Here is a 25189-nt window from a genome sequence, read left to right as displayed (position 1 = left end):
GAAGAGCGTTGTCACTTACGATCGTCCCAATCGTGTTCTAGAGAGATATTTGGGAACAAAAATTAGCGGATTCTTACGCTTGCAAATGTAAAAAAAATGCTTTGGTTTCTCACTCTTTTTGGGAACTCAACAGCTGCTTTTGCACTATGACCTCGCAGTCACTGCTTTGACGCCCGCCATATCAACGTGGAATTCCCATCACCGAGAATGATGAGGATGGTGGTGATGGTGGTGATGGTGGTGATGGTGGTGATGGTGATCTCAGTCGGCCAACGAGTTTGGGCGCGTGTGAGGGGCACGGTCTGCACGCAGCGGTGTCAAAGTGCCCAAAGCCTCGCAAAAACCGCTTACGCTATCGCGTCGCGGCATATGTAGCAACGCTCCCCCAAATAAGGGGACCCTATTCAACGTCCCTAATCTGGCGGCGAGGAGCAAATTATTTATCCGCCCAAAAAAATAAGAAAGCGAGATCTCGTGGTCCGGCTGCCGCTGGCTCGCCGTGGCGACGATAACGCGCGCGCCGCGTTCTTCCATCCCGCGTCTGAATGATGAATGCGCGTGCGCGTGTCTGTGTATCCATCTCCCGTGCGCGTGCGTGCGCGTGCGCGTGTGTATGTATGTGTGTATGTGTGCGAACGTGGTGCATAGTGTAGCGGTTAGCGCGCTGCGCTATGAACCCGGCGACACGGGTTCGATTCCCGCTCACGGCCAACACTAGTAACGATTATTTAAACCGGTCCCGGGCCTCCCCTAGGTCGACTCAGCCTCAAATGAGTACCTGGTGCGGTGTGTAAACATTGCCACTAGGGAGACAAAGGCGGTCGGGCGTGGTGCTGGCCACCCACCCCCTCGTGTACCGTTCCGGCCTTCATAGGTGCTCGCTAACAGCACTTGCCCCTACAGTCTGTTAAGGCTATACGGGGGATCTTTGTCTTTGAACGTGGTGCTGGTGGGGGAGCGGTAGTGTAGTTACGAACCCGGGGAATCGAGTTCGATTCGCGCTCATGGTCAACATCAGTGCCATTTATCTGAACCGATCCTGGGCCTCCCCTAGCCTGGTGAGATGTGTAAACTGGAGAGACAAAGGCGGGTTGACGTGGTACTGGCCACCCACATATGTGCTCGCGAACAGGACTTTCCCCAACAGGCTGTTAAGGCGATACGGGGGATCTCTGTCTGTTGAGAGCGGTGGAGCAGTGGTGTTGGTCGTCAGCAGGAATGGAACTCGAGTCGCCGGGTTCGTAGCGCAGCGCCATAACTTACGCCACCGCTCTGCACACAAAGACAAAGATCCCCCAGTAGAGCCTTCACAGACTGATCGGGTAATTGTTGTTTGCGAGCACCCACGAAGGCCGACACGGCGCACAAAGGGGTAGGTGGCCAGCACCACGCCCGGCCGCCTTTGTCTCCCTCGTGGCAATGTTTTTACACATCGCATTAGGTACTCAGTTGAGGCTGAGTCGACCTAGGAGAAGCCCACTACCGGTTCAGATAATTTACCGTCACTGCTGTTGGCCGTGAGCGCACACATACATACACACACTCACACAGACGCGAGTACACACACACACACGCGCGCATGCGTACTCACATACAAGTACACGACGTGCATACCCACGCACACCAACGCACTCATGTACACACTCGTAATTAGCATAAGCCGCAAGGCGGCTCTTCTATCCTGATTAAACGAAGCGACTTCCCTTTATTAAATCTCGCTATGAATGCATTGATATAGTTAATAATCATTTGAGGATAATTAAAAGCGTGCGGGTTTTGAACCAAAATGAAATGCCGATGATTACCATCACCACCATCAGCAGCAGCATTATCATCATCATCATCAAGAATAGAAGCAGCAACATCATCTGCATCATCGTGCGCGCCGTGTCGTCAGTGTGAACGAGTCAGTGGGCTTGAGCAGGAGACGTTGCCAGACGGGACCATGGCCGATGCGTTGAGCCTGGTGATGGAAGAGCAGCCCACGGAGTCAACGCGCCCCCCAAAAGAGGACGCTCACACCGCGGAGACGGAGCGATGTGTGCAAGATCTCGATGGATCATCTACCCAGCAGTGGGCAGACATCGACTGACGATGACGGCGTGGTTGGCTTTCATCAACAGATGGGCACACAATGGATGATGATGATGACGATGCCGGCGTGGGGAGGCCTTCATTCACCAGTAGATAGAAAATGACGACTGATGATAATATTAATTTCTCCGACGTCGATACCATTATCAAAATAGACTCAACGCTCGTACATTTTTCGAGCCCTCCTCTTAAAAAAAGGACATTAAGCAATGAATGGGACGGCCGTCGGATAGGGCGCATCAAACGAAGGAGATGGAGCGATGAGATCGATTCACGTGCAGGCGCTCGGTGGATTGTTATTGCGTCGCAAGACCGTGGAGATGTTGGGGCGGCTGCTTGGGGAACGCCTTCATTCAGCAGTGGACTAACCATGGCTCATGGTGACAATGAAAGGACGCCAGCATAACAATTTCTGAAACCCACGCGAGATTCTCACAATGCTGCTGTCCCACCCACCCCCCCCATTCCTCTCCCTTCCCGTCTCCCCCCGCTTCCCCTCCGTGCCCCGCCCCCTGACCCCGCTCTCCCATTGTGTACAGCACATCTCTCGCCGCCGCTTTACAAAGGGGGCTTTGTACGGCCTCGATCGGCGGCGCGTGTCGGCGCCAAGATGAATTCGGAGCAAAAAATTATTTGGTTCGATCAGTGTTTCCACTTTGCCTCCCTTCCATTTCACACGGCAGGGAGCAAACACTCAACAACCCCCACACCCCTCACCCACCCCCAGTCTCAGCCTCCATTCGCCTCTCAGCTACAAGCCAACAATACCTCCCTCACCTCCGCTACGACACTTCAACAACCCATCACCACCACCACCATTCCCTCCCACCGACGATATAAATATTCCACCACCACCACAACAACCTCGCTCCCGAGCTACAGCCCAACAAATGCAACCCTCCATCACCATCCCCACCATCAACACCACGAACACCACCCATCACACTCCTTCCTCAACTCTACCTACAACATCCTCCCGTTGTCCCATCACCGCCATTCCCAATACGATCACCATCAGCAGTAAAATGTCCCCTCCCACACGCAACCTCCAATGTCCCCGAACACCACCAACACCAACCTCCACCACCTCTACCACCTCCATCATCCACCACTTCCATCTCCTTCTTCATCCACCACCTCCTCCACCACCTCCACCTCCACCTCATTCTTCATCTGTCACCTGCTTCTTCATAAACCATCTCCACCACCACCTGCTTCTTTAACCACCACCACCAACACCAACCTCCACCACCTCTACCACCTGCATCATCCACCACTTCCATCTCCTTCTTCATTCACCACCTCTACCTGCTTCTTCATAAGCCATCTCCACCACCACGTCCACTACCACCTCCACCTCATTCTTCATCTGTTACCTCCTTCTTCATAAACCATCTCCACCACCGTCACCACCTCCTTCATCCACTACTACCTTCACCACCACCTCCACCTGCTTCTTCATAAGCCATCTCCACCACCACCTGCTTCTTTAACCACCACCAACACCAACCTCCACCACCTCTACCACATCCTCCTTCATCCACCATCACTTCATTTATCCACTGCACGGGCTTTGTCACCAAATGGAGGCGACAATGGAGATTCACCCGTGGTATAAATAATTAAGAATATTATAACGGGGTTGTTATTACTGCTAGCGCTATAGGGTGAACAATATTAGGGCTTCGGTTGAGGTCGTAAGCATGGCTTGGTGTTAGAATTAGAGTTGAGCTTGGAGCTAAAGGTTTACAGCCAGGGCTAGGGATTGGGGCTCGGGTTAGAATCCAGGACAGTGTTCCGGAGCTCGGCTTATGATCAAGGGTTATGAGTTCGCGGTTGGATTATGATTTGGGTTTCATCGGCAAAAGTTGTGGCTACGATTAAGGACAGTGGCAAGACCAGTGTTAGGGCCAGAGCTCGATTTTTTTTTTTGGGGGGGGGGGGCAGCCTGCGGGTTAAGGTTGGGGCACTGACCAGGGTCTATTATTTAATAGCTCCATTTCTACTGTCACCTTCCCTCCGCGTCGACTCATTTATTTTCTCCGTCAAGGCGAGCCCTGGGGCCGATTTGCGGATAATGACTCCCGACTCTCCCCTCCACTCACCTCGCTCTCCGCTCTCTCTCCACTCTCCCTGCTCTCCTCTCTTCACCACCCCCTCGAGTCGCTCGACTGTTCCCTCTCGCAGCTCTCCGCACTCTAATTGCTCTCCATTGCCCACTCTGCCCACTCTCCCCGCACTCTCACTATACTCTCCTCACTCACCAGGCACCGCGCGTTCTCTCCCACTTTTCCCTGCACTGCACAAGTGTGCGCGTATGCCGATGTTGTTTGCGAATGTTTGCGTGCGTACGTGGCCTCAAAGTGCACCTAGCATGGCACAAGCGCCGTGGTGATGTGACCGCCACTCAGTGGTGAACGGCGGATGTTGATGTTGTACGTGGGAGAGCGGTGGCGCGGCGGTTAGCACGCCGCGCTACCAAACCGGCGACCCGAGTTCGATTCCCGCTCGCGGCCAACACGAGTGACAATTATCCGAGTCGGCCTTGGACCTCCCCTAAGTCGACTCAGCCTCAAATGCGTACCTAGCTGTTTGGGGAGACAAATGCGGCCGGGCGTGGTGCTGAACACCCAACCCCTCGTGTGCCGTTACGGCCTTCATAGGTGCTCTCTAAAAACACTTGCCTCGACAGTCGCTTTGGACTACACGGGGGATCTTTGTCTGTGTGTGTGTGTAGGCCAGGCCGTGTGTATGAAGTGAGATGTTGACTCCCTGTCCTGTCACCGTGACGCCTTCCCTGTGACTGCCAACATGGCTTGTCACCGGGGCACGAATTCCTGTCACCTTGTCACCTGTCCGGCCACTAAGCCGGCCTTCATAGACGATCGACTAAGAAGAGCAACTTGCCCGCGACTATCTCGATGTCTATAAGAGGGGATGGTCTTTGCGTTATTTGTATTTGTGTGCGTGTGCTGTTGTGTATCTGCGTGTGGAACAAAGCACGTTCGTCTGTAGGTATGCGTGTTTGTTTGTCTGTTGGTGTTTGTTTGTCTGTTGTGTGGGTGTGTTTTCCGTTTGTGTATGCGTTTGTATGCCTGCGTGTGTGTGATTTTACACACAGGACGTGGAGCCGAGTGGACTTGCCGATGACTGGCCTCTGTGGAGGAGGCCAGTGAAGGACGCTGCTACTGGGCAGTTGGAGGCAGTCGCCCTCCAGCAACAACGGGGGGCAGAGGAGCGACGCTCACAACAACGAGCGGAACGCCGAGTGGATAAAACTCAGCAAGTTGGCACAGTAGGGGGCACAGGTGGTGCATTAGCCAGTCATCTCAGCCAGTCGACCCGTGGCACCTGGGTCTGCCCCGTGACCTCCTGCCAGCGGGCGTTCGACACTTCACGTGGCCTCAACGTGCACATAGCCTGGCACAAGGCACGTGGTGATGTCACCGCCACTTAGGGGCAAATGGCGGTTATTGCTGTTGTGTGATTTTACACTAAAGTGCTCGAATGGTTTGATGACGAAAATTATTTATCTCCACTGCCGAGTCAAGCAACGGGAACCAGTGGTCGTGATTGGGGGGGCGGGGTTAGGAGGGCAGCACAGCAACGAAGTTGAGAAGCCCTGCGATCGAGGCAATAATTCGCCTGTCCATCCACCCCCTGCCCCCCTCCACTGCCTTCCCTCCCCCGCTGCCGATGCAGGCAAGTTGTTTAATAATGCATCGCGCGCGCGGCGCTTATCTTGCTTAAGAATCTGAATAATTAGATCGCGTTCTTGAGAGGGAACAAAAACACATATTCCCGTTATCTCTGTAAAGCGGGGCGAGGCGGTGTTGACATTTCCCAATTAACCCGCGATTCATTTCAGCTCAAAGGTCGACAAGGACCCCCCGCGATGTCGGGGAAGTGGGTGGGGGTGATGGAGGTGGGGGGTTGGAGCAGTGCTGGTGAAGAGTTGACTCGTGGAGTTGTGTTGGAGTTCAGTCAGTCAGTGCGTGTATTGTTTTAAAAATCAACAATCACGTTAGAGCCCTCTTGCGGGGGAGCTCCGTGTTAAACAGACGCACGGTGGGGAAAGAGATCACGAAATGTTGGGGGTTGGTCATCGCTTCCCTCTCTGTCGTCCATCTCTCGCCCCCTCTCTCTCCCCACAACATCTCAAACTCTTCCTGACGCCTCCATCTGCACATCGTCTCCCGCATCCGCGAGTTCATTACCCCCAGCCTCCCCCCCAGCCACGGCAGCTACTGCTGATGAGATCCTAGTGGGTGCATTCCCCCAAACATCCCTGAACTTGAACTTCTTTCGCACCGTACGTAGCCAACCGCGCGAATCCCCAGACTTTGGCTATCGCGGCGACTTGCGGGACGCGTGTCAGTCGGGTTGCGTTCGCGTGTCGATGTGGTTTTGTGTGGTACAGTGTGCCTTGTCCATGTGCTTTGGTTGTTGTTGCGGGACTGTGCGGTGAGGTGTGTGTTGTGATGCTGTTGTATGTGTAGAGGTATTGCGTAACGGGGTGTAGCAAGCCGTTACGTTGGGGTGTCTACATCAACGTCCGTTACGTGGGGTGTCTACATAAACGTCCGCATACAGCCCCGCCCCTCGGGGGGGCAGTTGGGTATATAAGGCGGTGCGCGAGAGAGCTCGATGCAGTCGTTGGAGCAGAAGAGCCAGTGAAGACTGAAGACCAGCTAGCTAGCCCTGGGACTACCCTGACTCGCTGCTCTTATAAGAGCCGAGCAGGGCAAGCCAGGGGCGACCTCAGAGCAGCGAGGTCTGTGTCCTTGTGAGGGCCAGGCTCGTGTGGCTGAGGGTCGATCTGAGCTGAGGCGCTCTTCCCCTCCAAGCCAGCTTAAATAGACGCTCCAAGCCTGGAGTGTTTCATTCAGACTCTGTCTTCTCGACAGACCTGTTCTTCACCTGAGGACGGCTGCTTGCGTTGTGGCCGGAACGTCGTGAGAATTATTTTATTATGCTTTATTATTTTATTATTTCCATTCTACGTGACTTTACCGAAAGAACCAAGAAGATGAATCCCTGCAGTCACGAAAGCTTTAAACGGAAATTTAACCGCCGCTACGGGGTGGGATTCCACAAAACTTCAAGATCCTTCAACAAACTCCGGGATAAGAAGGCTCAGCTAATCGAGTCTCTCACCTTTCTGAAGAGATGCCGCGACTCTAAGGTAATTCCAATCGCATTTACACTAACCTCTGCTGCTGTAACTTCTTCTAATGCTAAACGAATTCTGTCTAGAACTAGCTTAGCGCTTATCTCAGAGAAGATCAGACTTACGCGTAGTATACTGATGATACTATGTAGTTTATACTTTAGTTGTTTACGTGGTGGTTTAGTTACTGCAGCTACATACTATTAACATTCCTTCCCTTTATTAATGCTACCCCTATCCCCTCCCTTTGATGCTGCTAATCCTGCATAATGCACGGGCATAATATGACTTTGAAACCCCCCGCCCACCTCCTACGCATTTCACAAGTAGTTCTAATCCCATATCTGCATTTCCCATAAATATGCTAAATTCCTCTTGATATGCTAATTTTTTTGTCAAGGCGCTCTTCCCCCTCCAACCCAGCTTAAATAGACGCTCCAAGCCTGGAGTGTTTCATTCAGACTCTGTCTACTCGACAGACCTGTTCTTCACCTGAAGACGGCTGCTTGCGTTGTGGCCAAAACGTCGTGAGAATTATTTTATTATGTTTTATTATTTCCATTCTACGTGACTTTACCGAAAGAACCAAGAACATGAATCCCTGCAGTCACGAAAACTTTTAATCGAAATTTTATTTGGGTTTTTCGGTAAAGCCACGTGGATAGGAAAAAATAATCAAAATAAGAACAATATCATATTGTTATTGTTTTCATTAATTTGAATATCATATTGTTATTATTTTGATTGTTTTTCTATCTACGTGGCTTTACCGAAAGTCCCGAAGAATATGAATTCCTGCAGTCACGAAAGCTTCAAGTCAAGATTTAAACAACTTTTGTTTATTTCACCAGGTAAGGCCCACTGTGCAATACAGCTCTTTTTTCAGAAGCTAACTGGCCACAGACGATAGCTCAACGACGTGACTTGTCACGCGGAAATGTACGGCAGCCAAACACTCTGAACGCGTGATGCTGATTCGAAATGTCGGTGGGGAAAACCCGGAGGACCCGGAGAAAAGTCCACGCGAACACGGGCAGAGAGACACGCAAACTCGAAATATGCAGCAGGTGTCAGGGTTGGGGTCGAACTCACGACTTCCTGTATACCAGGGGAGTTAGTTAACATATCGCCACCATGCCGCCCCTATGTATGTATGTAGAACTTCTTTCGCACCGTACGTAGACAACCGCGCTTAATCGGCGGTGAGTCACGGTGTGCTCCGGTGCAACCGGTTGGTGTTCCGTGGTTGCCAAACTGTTGTTGTTGTTGTGGTTGAGCTGACGTTGACCATAGTTGCTGTGGATGATTGTGCGTGCGTGATGCACCACCACCCACCACCTACCTACCCTTCGTGTGCCATGCCGGCACCTTCATAGGTTGCTGCTACCCGTTCAACGGCACTTGCCCCAAAAAGCCTGTCGAGCTACGCTCGGAGAGGGGGGCGGGGGGTGGAATCTTTGCATTGCTTCGCTGGCGGTGGATGACGCCCAGGTGATATTTGAGAGTAATTAGCAACTCAATTACGCGAAGAACCCCTCCCCGGGTCTCGCCCACCGCCTTGCGCGAGCCGAGCTTGCGCCAGCTCAGCTTGCCGCAGCGCGGGCTAAACGCTCAAGTCCCGAGCGATTACTTTTCGCTGCTCATTGCGGTGAATTCGTAACGACCATGACGTCATTGGGGTCTGCGGGGGGTGGGAGAGGGGAGGAGGAAGTGGGGGTGGGGGGAAGGGTTCCACGCTGCGAACTTGCTCGTTAATATGACCAATTAACTCGGTGCGCGCGCGCCCGCGAAATTAGGCGAATTGATGAGGGCGCCGTGGGTTCGGCGCTTCTCGCGACCCTTGAGTTGATCGTGGAAGCAGTGCAGATGTGGAATTAGCGAGAAGGGAGGGAGAGAAGGAGGGAGAGAGAGATACGTGCGGAGATGAGATGAGACGGAGGTGGAAGAACTACGAGTGGAGGGAGGTGGGGAGCCGTCGCGTACTTATCGAGAGTGCAGGCGGTGAAACTGCGCCGGAGTTCCATCAGATGGAGGGGGCTCAGGCGCCGGGCTACGAGGTGGGGAATGTGGGGGGCGAGTGGGGACATCGGGCAAGCCCCCCCCCCTTTTAATTCATCCCTTGCATCAGGGTTACGTGCCCAGCCCGAGACGCCACTGTAGGGAATACGGTGGAGAAAAATCTCGCCATAAATTCGAGATAATAAAGATAGCAGAGGGCTCGAAATACATAGATATGGATATGGAGGGAAAGATGTCTAGACATTTTCAGAGAGAAGAATCGTAGGCTATAAGAATCCGATGAGCTATGAAACTTGTTTTTTACACACATGTCCAGCAGAAGGGGGAGGGAGAGAGGAAAATATTCGGACGTGAAGGGAGGTCGGATTCTAAGCTGGCCAAACATATCTCTCGCCTCCACGAGGTGGACATTTTGAGGTCAAAATCGATTCTGCTCCCTGGCCAAGCGCGAGGCTTGATGACGCGAGATTGTTATTTGTAAACAAAGATTGTTATTTTTATTAGTATATATTTTGCATTCATGTTATTATCGCCCCGGGTTGTCATTAGCGGCACGTGCCCCTTTGTAAAGGTCCCCGTTAATTAAAGGCCCCGCGGCGTCATCATCGGCTCCAACGCCGCGCGGCCGCGGCCACGTGAAAAGTTCCACGTGACGAAACTACCAACAGCTCCAATAGTGCCAGCCACGACCACCACCAACGTAACTACACACTCACACTACCACCACCGCCATGACTACACACTGCCACCACCATCATCATTACACCCACAACAACAACAACCGCCATTCGCCACTGAATGGCGGTGATGTCACAACGGCGCTTGTGCCAGGCTATATGCACGTTAAGGCCACGTGAAGTGTCGAACGCCCACTGGCAGGAGGTCACGGGACAGACCCAGGTGCCATAGGTCGACTGACTGAGATGGCTGGCCGAGACGACTGGCTGATGCACCACCTGTGCCCCCTACTGTTGCAACTTGTTGGGCTTTAGCCACCCGGTGCTCCACTCGTTGTTGTGAGTGTCGCTCCTCTGCCCTCCGTTGTTGCTGGAGGGAGACTGCCTCCAACTGCCCAGTAGTGACCTTCACGAGCCTCCTCCACAGAGGCCGATCTTGACACCGCTGCTACCACATCCTCTTGTACCGCATCACTCCATCTCTTCTATAGCCCGTGCCACGCCCGTTTAGCCTCTATCCGGCCGAACAAAAGCTGTTTAGGCATGCGGTGGCTGGGCATACGGGCGACATGGCCCAGCCAACGCAGCCTTGCCTGCCAGAGGAGCTCACCGATGGGACTTTGTCCAGATCTTTCAATGATTTGTGAACTCCTCACACAATCCAGCCTGGTTAAACCCAGGATGGATCGTAGACATGCCGGCGAAGATGTTCCATTAGGGGGGGTCCACGTTTCGCAAGCATAGAGAAGGGAGGGCATGCCCGTGGCCGAGAAGACCCGAAGGTAACTTTCAAACAGTGTAACGCAGCCGATGAAAAAATAATGCCGCTTGACTGATTCGGAGTCAGACTTCTGCTGTTTAAGCGTAGCTGGTCATGAGCACACTGCCCAGGTATGAAAAACTCTCCACTCTCTCCACAACTGCCCCATCACCAATTGGGATTTGGGGTGGAGTTTTCTGATGGTACAAAATACCCAGTCAGATGCTTAGTTTCGGTGGGACTGATGGTCAGGCTCCAGATTCAGCAGCAGCTCCTCCAACTCCTCTGAGTGAGCAGCAATCACCAGATCATCAGCATACGTAACATGATTGACCAATACGGAGCCATCCCTTGACCGCACCTAGGAATCGATCAGCCTCCCATTGTATCTGTACCAGATGGAAATTCCTTCGGTACAGTCATCGAAGGCTTCACAAACTTCTTGGTCGACATAGATGTTAAATAATATAGGAGCCAGAGAACAACCCTGCCGCACCCCAAGGTGAACAGGGAATGGCTCAGACTCCCAGCCACATAGTTTTACCCGGGCCTGCTCACCATCATAAAAGTGCTTAATGATTGTGAGCAAAGAGTCAGGGACTCCGAAAGCACGAAGAACAACCCAGAACCCAGGCGTACTGATGGTATCATAGGCCTTGACCAGGTCAATAAAGCAGAGATGTAGGTCCTGTTGAAATTATATACACATCTGTTGTAGCAGATGAACAGAAAACATGGCTTCTGTGCAGGACCGCCCTTTCCTAAAACCACATTGTGGTTCCGCAAGCCTCTCCTCAGCGTGTCTAGTGTGGCGATGTTGAATAATCCTTGCCAGAACATTTCCCAGCACACTGAGGAGGGAGCTTCCCCAGTAGTTGTTACAGTCTGTGTGGTCCCCATTCTTAAAGAGGGGGACCACCAGGACATCCTTCCAATCCTGCGGAACCCATTCGGTGATTTAGACTTATTATGATGTTATTTTGGGCATCACAAACGCCACCCTCCCTCAGCATTTCGCTTGGGAAATCATCTCTGCTCGATGCTTTTCCTGGTATCAGACTCTGGATCGACTTCTCAACAGATAGTACTGCAGCCAGCCACTCACAGGGGGTGACTACTTCTGCCAATATTTGAGGCACAACAGCCTCAGCAGAGTCATCCCCACTTTGCCCCATGATGTTTTACAGGCTGAGGGAATTCCCCTCCCCCAAGACCTCACAGAAATGATCAGCAAATCTGCAAACCTGTTCCTGGGGGTCGGAGATTAGATCATCTTTCTTTCGCATAATGATGGTGATAGGTGTGGCGCTGCAAGTTACTGTTTTGATGGAGTTAAAGAGTGATTTGTGATCGCGGGCTACTGAGGCAGACTCAATCTACTCAGCAACCCGCGACCATCACCCATCCTTGCAGTGCTACACGGCTCTCCAAACCTCCAAGAGAAGGCTGCTGTAGACGGTGAGAGTGGGCCTGTCGCTTTTTTTCAGCCAGCCGGAACACCTCCTCTGTTAACCAGGATCTCTGGCGAGGTTTCCAACATGCACCCCAAGCTGGCCTTGTAGCTGCATGAGCCACAGTCCTAAAACTTGCACATTTCCCCTCGGCATAAGGAGAAGTGGGGGATGATGCCAACCCCAGCTGCAAGTGATGATGCAATTCTCGCTTGCAATTTTCATCAGCTAGCTGAGACCAGGCCACCGTGGGTTTGAATGGGGTCCTGGATGTACATCCACCACTGGAGTGCAAGAATGGCAGGCGCATCTTACAGATGACAAGGCGATGATCAGTGGGAACATCAGCTCCGCGATAGGACCTGGTGTCTAGGACATGGGCCCACAACCACTGTTCCGTCACTATATAGTCCAGAAGATGTTCTTGCTTGGACCAGGTGTGCATCCATGGTGTTGTGTAAATGTGCCGATGCTGAAACAGCATATTGGTAATTACAAGCCCATGGAATGCACAAAAGTTTAGCAGCCTCCTAGCTTTATTGAGCTGATCTGGCCCATGCCTTCCAATCAATCCAGACAGGTGCCAGCATCATGGCCTACTCGGGCATTGAAGTCACCCAACAGGATGACTCTGTCCCGAGTGGCCACTTTAGCCAGCACCTGTGACAGGAGGTCATAGAAGGCATCTGGCTCATCGGCCTTGCCTGCATCCCTCCACTGATGTTCATCTTCGGTGGGGACATAAGTAACCACGACCACCTCTCCTCGCCTTTGGTTGATGGTAAGGCGAGCCCATAGTAGCCTGGGGCTTACAGGTTCCCACACCTCACTGCCATGCTCCCATACGCACTTCATTATTTTGTTCAGAAGAAGAGCCACTCCCTGTTGTTTGGCAGTCTCCTTTCCAGAGTAATAGACTGTCCACCCCTCATGGTGGCAGGAGCCAGAGGTGGTCCACAGACCCCTGAATACTGCAGTGATCCAGGCGGTAATGCTCCAGCTCCCGACAGAGGAGTAGCAGTCTTTCCTCCTCAGTGAGCGTTCAGACATTCCACGTGGCCACTCATAATGACGTTTTGCTGTTTCTGGAGGAACCCTGAGGGTAAGGATTCAGTCTCCTAGCTCCACCAAATGGGGTTTGGCCAGGAGACATCATAGACGCCTGTCCCCCCGGGGCCTCCGGTACAAGCTTAGTTAGATTTTTAACACGTGTTTTAGTGGTGGCTATGAGCACCATGAGGGGAAAAGCCGAATGGAATTGGCCGTTCCCTTCATGGAATTGCTCGCATCCACCACAGCGCTACCATCCGGCACCACCAAGGAGGTAGGGGGTTGTTTTTGCCGGACCCACAAACCAAGGCCGCAATTATAATATAAATTGGCGGGGGACACATCCCCCCCCAATATTCAAATATGCTCAAAATGTCCCCCCACATATATTTCTACAAAATAGATTTCTGTTCATATGATTGTGGTTATGGTTGTACTTTATTAATCCCTAATCTCTGCCATTACATACAATGAAACAAGAAAAGATAAAAAACAGAGCAATGTAATACAATACACTATTAGACATTATTGTAAAAAAAAAATCATCCATCCTATGTGTTAGTTTAATATTTTTGTTTAATATTTTAGTCAGGAAATTCGTTTTCAAATTTAGATTTTTTTTATGGGGGGGGGGGGACCCCCAGACGCCCTGGAAAATTTGGTCCCCCCCAATGTTGACTCCATGGCTACGGCCTTGCCACAAACACCCACCCACTCACACACACTACCACCAGCAACATAACTACACACACCCATTCACACATACTACCACCATCAACATAACTACACACACACCCCCACACCCCCACACCCCCACACCCACTCACACACACTACCAAAGACAAAGATCCGCCTATAGCCTGAACAGGGGCTAGTTTGTTAAGGCCACCACGTTTGATAGCGAGCACGGTACACGAGGGGGTGGGTGGCCAGCACCACGCCCGACTGCCTTTGTCTCCCCAGAGGGGATGTTTACACCCCACACCAGGTACTCATTTGAGGATCAATCGTCCGATGGGAGGCCCAGGACCGGTTCAGATAATCGTCACCGGTGTTGGCCTTGAGCGGGATTTGAACTCGGTCGCCGGGCTCGTAGCGCAGTGCGCTAATCACTACGGCACTAATGAAGGCCAGAACGGCACACGAGGGGGGGTGGGTGGCCAGCACCACGCCCAGCCGCATTTGTCTCCCCGGTGGCGATGTTTACACACCGTACCAGGTACTCATTTGAGGCCGAGTCGACCTAGGGGAGGCCCAGAAGCGGTCACAGATATTAATCACCGGTGTTAACCGTACTCATTTGAGGCCGAGTGAGCGGGAATCGAACTCGGGTCGCAGGGTTCGCAGCGCAGTGCGCTAACCGCAACACTACCGCTCCCCACCACCACCACTACCACAACAACTCCGCCTCTCCCGTCCCTATGTCTTGGGGCAGAATTGCTAACGTCTCACGCGAAAGGCTGGATCAAAGCGAACATTGTGTTGTGCGTGTAAACATTGCCACGAGCGTGCGCGTAACAACGGGTTAACGGCGTTTTCTTTCAAATCACCGGTGAGCAGCAACGCCGGCGCGCGCGCGCACACACACACACAGACACACACACACGCACTTGAGTGTCTTCGTGTCCTTGTGTGTGTGCGCGGGTCTTTGTCTGTTTGTGTGTCTTTGTGTCTTTGTATAACGGCTAGTGCGCTGCAATATGAACCCGGCGACATAAGTTCTATTCCAGCCAACGCCTGTGACTATTATCTGCACCGGTCCTGGGCCTCCCCTAGGTTGACTCAGTCTCAAATGAGTACCTGGTGCGGCGTTTAAACATCGCCACTGGGGAGACAAAGGCGGCCGGGTGTGGTGCTGGCCACCAGCACCTGCCCCAACAGTCTGTTAAGGCTATACAGAGGATCGTTGTCTTTGTGCGCGTCTGTACTGTTGCATTTGTGTACGGTGCCTGCGTGCGCGCGTATGTGTCCCTCTCTCTCTCTGTCTCTTCGTGTGTATTTCAATGCAGTGCTTGTGGCGAGGTAGGTGGGTCGTGGTGATGAATTTGGCGATGCCGAATGCGTTCGTGGTGGTGCTGCTGCCGGTGATAGTGATGCCAGTGTCTGTGGTGGCAGTGGTGAATGCGCTGCTGCTGCTTGTGGTGGTGATCGATATGGTTATATTGATTGATGTTCTGTTTCATGCGGTTGACATCGTGAGGATGGTGCTGGTGAGTGGGTGAGAGTGGTGGTGGTGTTGCTGGTGATGATAGAGAGTGAATGCCGAGTGGTGGTGAGTGTGCATTGGTGTTGATCATTGTCGGAGTGAGTGGCTGACATAGGTGCTGATAGTAGTGTGTGAGCGTGTGATATATTTGGGTGGAGGTGATGATGATATGGTGAAATCACGAGTGTGTGGTGGTGGACAGTGCGCATGAGTGATAGGAGTGGGTACGTGTGGTGGTGGTGATGGTGAGACAAAGGCGGCCGGGCACGTGTTCCCGGCCACCCACCCCCACGTGTGCATTGGTGTTCATCAGTGCTCGCTAACAGCACTTCCCCCCAACAGTCTGTTAAATCCGCATGTAGAGGACCTTCGTCTCTGAGTTTGTGGGAGGTGACGGCTGCCGACGGTGGCAGGAGAGGAAGAAGTGGAGGTGGAAGGGGAGGAGAAGTAAGAAGAGCCATTCTACCTCGCGCGGAGCTCGCATCGGGGCGCGGCTGTTCTCATCCTCCCATCCCCCACAAAGACACGCGCATCGCGGACCCCACGCGTGCGCTCCTCACAATCATCCCCTCTTGCTCCCCCTCCCCGTCTCCCCCCCGCCACCCCCTCCACCAGCACAACGTCCCCCTGCTCCCCCTCCATCAGACTCCTCCTGCACGAGCGCCATTGGTCGCTAGGTCCTTGGCGCTTCCACGCGTTCGGCGGAGCGGCGTGGGGCGCGCGCGCGAGTCGAGACCGCGCCTGTCACGCGCGTCCCTCTCCGCGCTCTCCTCTCTCTCTCTCCGCGCTCTCCCGCAGCCTCTCTCACTGACACTCACATACACACAGAGCTCTCTCGCGCTCGCTCTCTCGCTCTTACACATGCGCGCGCGCGCGCACATCTCTCTCGTTGAGACTCACACGCGCACATGCACAGAGCTCTATCTTTCTCGCACACACACACATGCACACGACTCGCTCTCTGTCTCTCTCTTGGTGCACGAGGCGTGAAGATTTATTAATCGCGAGTCTGCGACTGAACGAGAAGCAAAGCGACTCTGGGAACCAGGCGCATTGGTCGCCCCAGGTAGGTGGCGAGCGCTCGTGCCGTTGTCTGTCTCCATGACGATCTGTCTGCGTGTCTGTCTACTTGTTCGTCTACCCGTCTGTCTGTCCGTCTATGACAGCACGTTACTCACAGGTTTGTTACACGTGACCCATGCACACAGAGACACACACACGGACCATGCACACAAAGACACACACACGGACCATGCACACAGAGACGCGCACACGGACCATGCACACAGAGACACACACACGGACCATGCACACAGAGACGCGCACACGGACCATGCACACAGAGACACGCACACGGACCATGTACACAGAGACACGCACACGGACCATGTACACAGAGACACGCACACGGACCATGTACACAGAGACACACACGGACCATGCACACAGAGACACGGACCGGCTCACGGGGGACAGTCTCCGTCTTAGGATAACGACGACGACGGTGATTAGGTGGATGGTGGTGGTGATGGTGGTGGTAGTGATGGTGGTGGTGATGGTAGTGATGGTGATGTTGGTGATGGTGGTTGTGGTGGTGGTGATGATGGTGGTGGTGATGGTGGTGGTGATGGTGATGGTGGTAATGGTGGTGGTGATGTTGGTGGTGATGATGGTGGTGATGGTGGTGGTGGTGGAGATGGTAATGTGTTCTCCGCGCCGTCTCGCGATGATAATTCAGACAAATTAACTGACTGCGCTGGTGCGGTGCACATTCAACAATCTCATCACCTTCAGCGACAGCACTGTCGCCTTCTACCAGACGAGCACTAATTATAGAGGCTAGCAAGCCAACGTTTCGGTCATTGGCTCTTCTACAGAAAAGAAACGTTACCCTGATCATATATTTGTTTGTACTGCACCGGTGCGATCAAGCAGAACCATTGCCCGCAACGTAGCCGATTATTATTTTTTTATTTTCAAGTAGTAGAGGCGAACGTGTTGAGTTTGTTTTTGTTGTGTGTGCGTGTGCACCACTGCTCACGGGTATCACACAAAGCAACGTAATATATACACACACAGTATACACACAGTATATATAGAGAGATATAGTCTTCTGTTCCCGGGCAGAGTTGTTGATGGATGTGGTGGCGAGTTGTGTTGTTTCTAAAAATCCGGGTCGAATGGATCGTTTCGCAAACTGAAGACGAAAACATCGCCACGTGGGGGAGGCGGTCGTGGTCGGATCGCATCTCCCTGGACCGCGATGCGAACCTTGAAGTCGGGAGATCAGGAGAGGGGTGGGTGGGTGGGGGGTCACTGCGATGATGAGATACGCGTTGAAAGGACCAACAACAACAACAAAAAGTTTTAACTTTTTAGCGGACGAAGGCAACTTGCCGTGAGCACGCACAGTGGGGATGTGGGATGATCTCCAGCCTGAGAGTTGGAATTGTGAAGGTTCGATTTCGGATGCGGGGGCGGCGGGGGGGCACCGTTCAGTGTGATGCCGCTTGGCCGCTTTTGCTGAGCGGACACGATAATAGTGATTAATTAATTATGTATTTCCACCGCCATATACGTATTAAAATATTGTCACATCTACAGATAGGCACGTAACATTAATAACGAAAAAATATATCGCTAAAATAATGGGCGATAAAAATGCGGAATATATTTCGTGAAAACGTATCGGTCGGCATTCGTTGATTGAACAAGAGCCTCCAGCCGCCGTGGATTCGACTCCATTGGGCTTGATCAGCAGGGATTGTGCCAGCCTCCAACCAGCGCGCCACCGACTCAGCCGATGTCACGGACGGCAATGTGCCGTGCCCGTCCCTTCCCACCCGCAGCTGCACGCAGGGCTCGCCCCCTCTCTTCTGCTGCCCCTGCCTGGGTGTCTGCATCGCTCTGCGCCCGCTTGTTCGCACCGTTCGGCGGACAAACGCACCCCGACTGCCATCTCGTCTGATCGCGCAAGCTCAGCAGTTTTTGTTTTGAGCCTGGGAGACTTCTCTGGCTAATGACAGATGGCGAAGGCTTTGCCTGCGAGGTGGCCATGAGATGGCAGTACATCAATATGCATTCGTGAGCCTAGCCGTGTGGAGCTTTGAGCGTTATTCACCTGTACGTGTGGCGTTTCTCCGGGGACCGCCGGTTTCCTCCCACACGCATGGCTGGGTCATCGCTTTAAGCCCTGCAGGCTTGAGACAAGGGGTGGTGGGGGGGGTTGCTGTGTTAATTCTGCCCGAGCGATGTTGTTGTAAACGTAGCGGCCTCTAGTGGCTGGAGGAGCCATGATGAACCCATTGCGCCGTACCACGGGCACGTGTCGCGAGCTTCAGACTCAATCGAGTAGATGGGTGAAAGGCGCGGCCATGGAATTTCTCGCTCAAAGCACTGCTGGAGGAAGGGCCTCTACGGAAGGGAGCTCGAGAGAGAGAGAGAGGGATAGTGCCTCGAGAGGGTCTTTGGCCCTACGCGTCCACGCTAGCCAGACGACTGGGAAGACGTGGGAGTAGCCACACTTTACCCCCACCGCACGCCACGGCATTAGATAAGTCGAAGCATTGGACGACACATTCACCGAAGACATTGCCTCCTTCGTCTGCCTTTCACCAGTGACGTCTCCAATCACATCACACCCTCGCATCTCCTGCAGCCATACACATCGCCCATTCCCCTAACATAACGATGTTACTACTTTTACTCCCAATAATCATGCATTTGTATCATTCGTCATATTTAGCCGGCACCAAAACATAAAATTGACGTAGGCTTGGGTAAGAGACGCCGTCGCTGAGAAGAATTGTCGGCCGGCGGTCAAAGACGAAGGTCCGAGTGGCAGCTCCAGGAGAGTGACGCGCCCCAGGGAACGGCCAACGCGGAGATGGAAGGGCCGCGATCAGCTGGCGTGCAGGCACCAGAGCAGCGCTCTTCACTGATTTTCAGAGGGGGGCACTTCGCCGATGAGACATCAGCAGCGTGTGAGGGTCGCCACACATTTGAAACCGTTGGAGTTTGACAGCAGCACGATGATGACGATGATGATGATGGGTGGGGAGTCTTTTCACCATTTGCGTTATTGTCGAGGGGGCCGCACTAAAAGGCCACCGGGGGCCGTCAATGGCCCGCGGGCCTTGCAACGCAGAGCCACTGCGCTCGAGGGACTTTGGCGTCGTGTGGTCGCGAGAGATGGCGACGTCCCGATGGGGGAGGGGAGGCCTTCGTCCAGCAGTGGTTGATCACGATCGAATCAAAAAAAAACCTTCGCTGAGTCTCAAGGTCCGGGGTTTTAGGAGGGGTCGCTGCTACATTCGGGACGTTTGGCGAACGAACGCGTAGTTTGCCTCCGCGTGCCTCCCCCAATGTACAACAGCGTCCAGGCGCGTGCGAGAGAGTGCACGAAGACGTGGACAGAAGCGTGCGCGTGCAGCCCATTGTCAATGCACTTCGGGTTTAGGGGATTATTTGACCATACTTCACCACGCAGGTCTGTGCGGGTTCATAGCGGCGTGCTGAGACGAGGGAGCAGAGCGCTGACGCGCGGCGGAGATTTTGCGGCCACTGCCGTTCCGCTGCCCGCAGTGGAACTCGCGCGAATCTCGCGCTTGTGGCGCACCTCCGATTAGCGTGGTTGGCTGCAGACGCTGCGAAAGAAGTTCAACATACATTACATTGTGTGATGTCACCCCACACTGCGTTCAACCACCACCACGAGCACACTTGCGTGTCACAACATCTCACTCACCACACTGCAGGTCACAACAAGCTGCTCACTCACCCACTATGTCACCCACTCACTCACCTGCCAGTCACCCACTCACCCACGCACTCACTCACCTACCACTCACCCACCCACTTACCCACTCACCACACTGCAGGTCACAGCAAGCTGCTCACTCACCCACTCGGTCACCTGTCAGTCACCCACGCACTCACTCACCTACCACTCACCCACCCACCCACTCACCACACTGCAGGTCACAGCAAGTTGCACACTCACCCACTCTGTCACCCACGTACTCACCTACCACTCACCCTTCCACCCACTCACCTACCACTCCCCCACCCACTCACCACACTGCAGGTCACAGCAAGCTGCTCACTCACCCACTCGGTCACCCACTCACCCACCAACGCACTCACTCATCGACCACTCACCCTTCCACCCACTCACCTACCACTCACCGACCCACGCACTCAACACACTGTAGGTCACAACACTTCTCTGTATGCTTCCTCCCTGGCACTGCTCCTCTCCCATCATCATCACCACCACCGTGTCTTCTTCATTCGTTCGTATAAAACATAACCTTGCTCAACTCAACAATCGTGGCAACTCTTCATCTATTACAACTTTAATAGTGCTGTTCGTTGCTGGCCGCTTGACGTTTATGGTGGTTGAAGGTGGGGGCGAGGGGGGAGGAATCTTTTGCTTCTGTGCTCAGCAACCGTGATGATAAAACAAAACCAAGACGCACGCTGCTTATGGGTCCTGGTTGTGACCACGCGGTCCCGTGACCCACAATGTGTTGAGATGAAGCTCAGACACAATGGGGGTCGCGAACCCCCTCCGATCCGGGGCCCCCGAACTCCTCCGATCTCGGCCGCGCGCGTGCGTCTCTCGAAGCGAGCGAGCGACCAGGCGGACGATGCCAGTGGCGTCTTCTGCCCCCGCGCTAGACGAAGCGAGGCGCAGCTTCTTGGCTTTGCCTGTCAGGAGCCGTCACGAAGCGAGGAGCCATGGGGAATCTGACGGCTGCGATTTTTATATTTAAAAAAAAAACCCGGGAGAGAAAGACCTCCGCCTTTTTCTCCTTCCCCGAGGCGAGGCTGCCGTGCGTGCTTCTGTCGGCTCCGCGTGTTCCTGTTTGTCACGTTGCCTGTAGTTGTCAATGTCTCCGCTCTTCCTCCTCCCTCTCTCCTCTCTCTCTCTCTTCCCTCACTTGAGCGCACACCCTCGTGAAGAATTGAACTTGTCCGCGGCTGCCTCGTGGCTCTCCCTCAATCTCCCCTCTCTCTTCATCTTCCTCCCCCATCTCATCTCTCTCCTCTCTCTCATCTCCCTCCTCTCTCTCATCTCCACGATTCAACCTCTCTGTCCTCTCTGCCCCCCCCCCCTCCCCCCCTCTCTCTCTCTTTACCTCTCTCCCCTGCTCTCTCTCTCCATCATCTTCACACCGTGAGAGCTACCGTCATCATCATCATTCATTGCATTTACAATTAGAAGCAGGATATATGACTCCACTTATTCAAATACGAAATCACATCGTATCGTTGCTTTCGCCGCATGTTAAATGCATTCATTACAACAAAGTAATAATAATGAATTGGAACAATTAAATCAACTGATGTACAGGTACTAGGTGGATTCTTATAACACAGAATCGCGAGAGGAGGCCTTTATCCAGCAGGCGATTGACCATGGCTGATTGATGATGATGATGATGGTGAATGTGATGATGGAACGCTTTAGAGGCAAAGGGTTGGTGGGTCACGTAGAGATGTGTGAAATTCCAGAATCCCACTGGACCGCGAAATGGCCAATAGATGGTGCTCTAAAGCGGGGGTTTGTAAACCTGTGTGTGTGGACCCTTGAGTGTTATTATTCATAGTGTGTTCAAATGTTTACGTGTAAGCATGTATGCATGTACGTGCGTGCATAAGTATTTATATGTTTGTATGTATAGCGGGAGTGCAGTGGTTTGCGCACTGTGATACAAACCCGGCGACTCGAATTCGATTCCCGCTCACAACGATATATAACAGTGGTGATTATTTGAACCCGTTCTGGGCATCCCCTAGGTCGACTCAGCCTTACATAAATACCTGGCGTGGTGTGTAATTAACGCCAGCAACGGGGAAGACGAAGACGGCTGGACGTGGTGCTGGCCACCCATCCCCGTCGTGTGCCGTGCCCGGCCTCCACAGGTGCTCTGCGAACAGCACTTGCCCCAACGGTCCGTTGAAGGCTACACGGGGGATCTTTGTCTATGTAAGTCCTTACTGCAAGGTCGCCCGCCGTAGCCCGTGATTAAAGCACCGCGAGCCACAATCGCACCCTATTGTTTTGATTAAGTGAAATTGCCTGATCGCTTTCGCTAAGTGGGACATCGCCGCCTGCCAAATATCCACGGTTATCAGCTGCAGTGTAATTGCCCGTTCAAAAACAAACACGCCCGCGAACAGTGGAAACCCGAGTAACGTTACAACGACGTCCACACGACTTGTCGGCGATGTTGTCGATCCACCGCTAGATCAGGGCCTCCCTCCCTCCCTCCGCATGCCGTGTCGGTCATGGGGGGGGGGGGGGTCGGGAGGTTGGTTGACCATAATCCAGCACGTTGGTGAGTGCAGGTTTGTTGTTGTAAAATTAAGGATGGGGGTTGGGGCGGGGGAGAGGGGGCGAATGCATAACCGGTGCAGATATCGCAGCAGAAGGCCGTGGGTAATATCATAATTTAAAATACACACATTAACACAACATCAATTGAATGTAGATTCAACAGCACAATGGGTGCTTCGGGACCAATATATACACATTTTTTTTCCATCAGCATTATGTTTTTTAACTGGCCCCAAACTCACCCTGTTGATGAGCCTCGGAAAGTTGAACCCGACCCAGGGCTCGTACAATTCTCAGACCGATTGTCGCCGGTAAACATTTCTCCGGAAGCTCCATTGTACCGAAAGACCCGAACGTAATCGTATTCACGCGGGAGGCCCTTGCGCCGGGCTCTTTATTACTTAGCCCGCGAGAACTGTGGTCCCGTCCATGTGAGAGTACATCGGAGTCACGCTCAGTAGCCTCATCACACGGAGGACGCCGCCACACAACGCCGATGTGGGGGGGGGGGGTCGGCAAAACCCTGCGGCTCGCTGAGTCCGCGCGCGGCTCTTGAAGGATGCTAAGTGACGTTCTTTATTGAAGGGACGCCGTCTCGTATCCACATGCATTGCGGCTCTTGAGATATTGCGTTTGTTGTTGTTGCTGTTACCCAATTCGTTACTTACGACCTCCGGCCCACACCAACCTGCTTACACGGCTCACCGCATAGCTCACCAACCCCAAGAGCTAAACTCACCACACACGCAGTTTACCAGCACTAACGCTCATACAACCAACCACGCCGTTCAGCCACTCCAGACCTCAACTTACCACGCAGCTCAACAGCTCCGATGCCCGACTCGGTGTTAATGAGAATTCGTTCATGAAGCTGTTGATATGTTTTAATGAACGTAGCAGCGGCTGCCGAAACGGACTAGTTTGCCAGCTTGTATTTTATTTTCTCCTCTCGAGCCTTCAATTTCAGTGCGACTGTTGCGTTTTACATTATTAGGATCACTTTGCCTGTTTGCTCAGGAAAGCCTCGCAAGAGTCTCACGACTCTTTTTCTGCCAAGTGTTTTCTTTTTCTCAGTAGGGAGGGAGGGGGTTGGGCGATGTTGCTGCTACGTGTACAGTATATCATCCCCATTGAGCAATTACGGAAAACTTTCCGGCATTCCCATTGCAAGTTTGTTTGTTTCGTCGCTTATGGGAGGAAATCGGTGAACGTGGAGGGAACGCACGCAGGCGCAGGTGGAGAACGTGCACACACACACACACAGCGCGCAGAGTCGAGGAGGCGAACCCAGAGGATAACTGCTGTTAGGTCACAATCGTTACCACTCGCTGCTCCACGCTGCTGCCCGACTTGCACATTGTAGTCTAAGACTGTCGCCACAGCTACAGAGCAGCTGTAGTCCCGATTTCATGCACCCCAGCGAGTCGAGGAATGTCCGCTATTCGAAACTAATCGATTTTGTTTGTCCCAGATGCCAATGTATAAGCTGGTATGAAAAATTATAATTGATTTTACCCTTCCTGGCAATAACACAGGAAGCGTTAAGATGTTCAAACACCAAATGGATACCTTTAGTAAGGAACCAAGTCTGAATTAACCACACGTGGTACTTTGTGGTGAACATGAGAACCAACATGCTCTGATCATATTTGATGTATTGTCTTTGACACTGATTGGCCTACACCAGAGACATCCTTCTTCATGGCCTAGTCTCACCAGGGTCAGGCCAGACAACAGTACAAAGACAATGTACGTATTAGAGCATTTATAGCGCGGGGTGAGCAAATATGTCATGGGACCTTTTGCCAGTAGCAAGTATGAAAAGTAAGAAGAGGTTTTACCCTTTCCGACAAGAAGCTGGTGTCATCAGGCAACATTAATAATAAAACAAATTCTCATTACGTCCTATTGTGGCGGTAGGTACAATCTCCAACCCCTACTACCCACTCTGTCGCTCTAGCCTCGCTATTTATGCGCAATGAAGAAGAGTCATTGCCCGAAACGTCGCCTCTCTATTTAGTTTTTATTTTGTTTTATTTAAGGCGAGGAAGTTATGGACGAACGTGTTAAGTTTTTATTGTTTCTCGTATCGCTCTTCCGTCCCCGTTTTGTCCTGCAGTTCAACTCGCCCTGTCAGTTGAAGCGAAACAGCGAGCAGTGTCGTTTTTCCATGAATCGACGACTACGACGACGATTACAACAACAACAACAAAAACAAACCCGCCAACGAACATCGATATATTGTCGCGCGATGCTCGCTGCCCATATCGCGAGCCACGTGAATGCACGGGCGATCGATCACCGACTCGGTTGTTGGCGGAGAGTTATGGGGTGAAGGCAAACACAATCACGATTCCATTCTGTGTCTCCCACATGGAGATATAATGATGCTTTAATCCATGGGCCTATTGGCTTTC

The 25189-nt window shown here is 52.8% G+C and overlaps 1 protein-coding gene across 1 annotated transcript in view; it reads left to right on the top strand.

Annotated features, from left to right (window-relative positions):
* Positions 1–16104: 16104 nt before the first annotated feature.
* LOC144935044 (heparan sulfate glucosamine 3-O-sulfotransferase 1-like) overlaps positions 16105–25189 on the top strand; it is a 74763-nt gene continuing 65678 nt past the window's right edge. The window contains exon 1 of the mRNA XM_078861357.1: positions 16105–16493. The gene's annotated coding sequence lies outside the window, so the exon portion shown is untranslated. The remainder of the gene's footprint in view (positions 16494–25189) is intronic.

This window comes from Lampetra fluviatilis, chromosome 12, assembly GCF_964198595.1.
Source record: "Lampetra fluviatilis chromosome 12, kcLamFluv1.1, whole genome shotgun sequence".
NCBI lineage: Eukaryota > Metazoa > Chordata > Hyperoartia > Petromyzontiformes > Petromyzontidae > Lampetra > Lampetra fluviatilis.
Note: the sequence above shows the minus strand (reverse complement) of the source record. Positions and strands in the feature narration are given on the sequence as shown.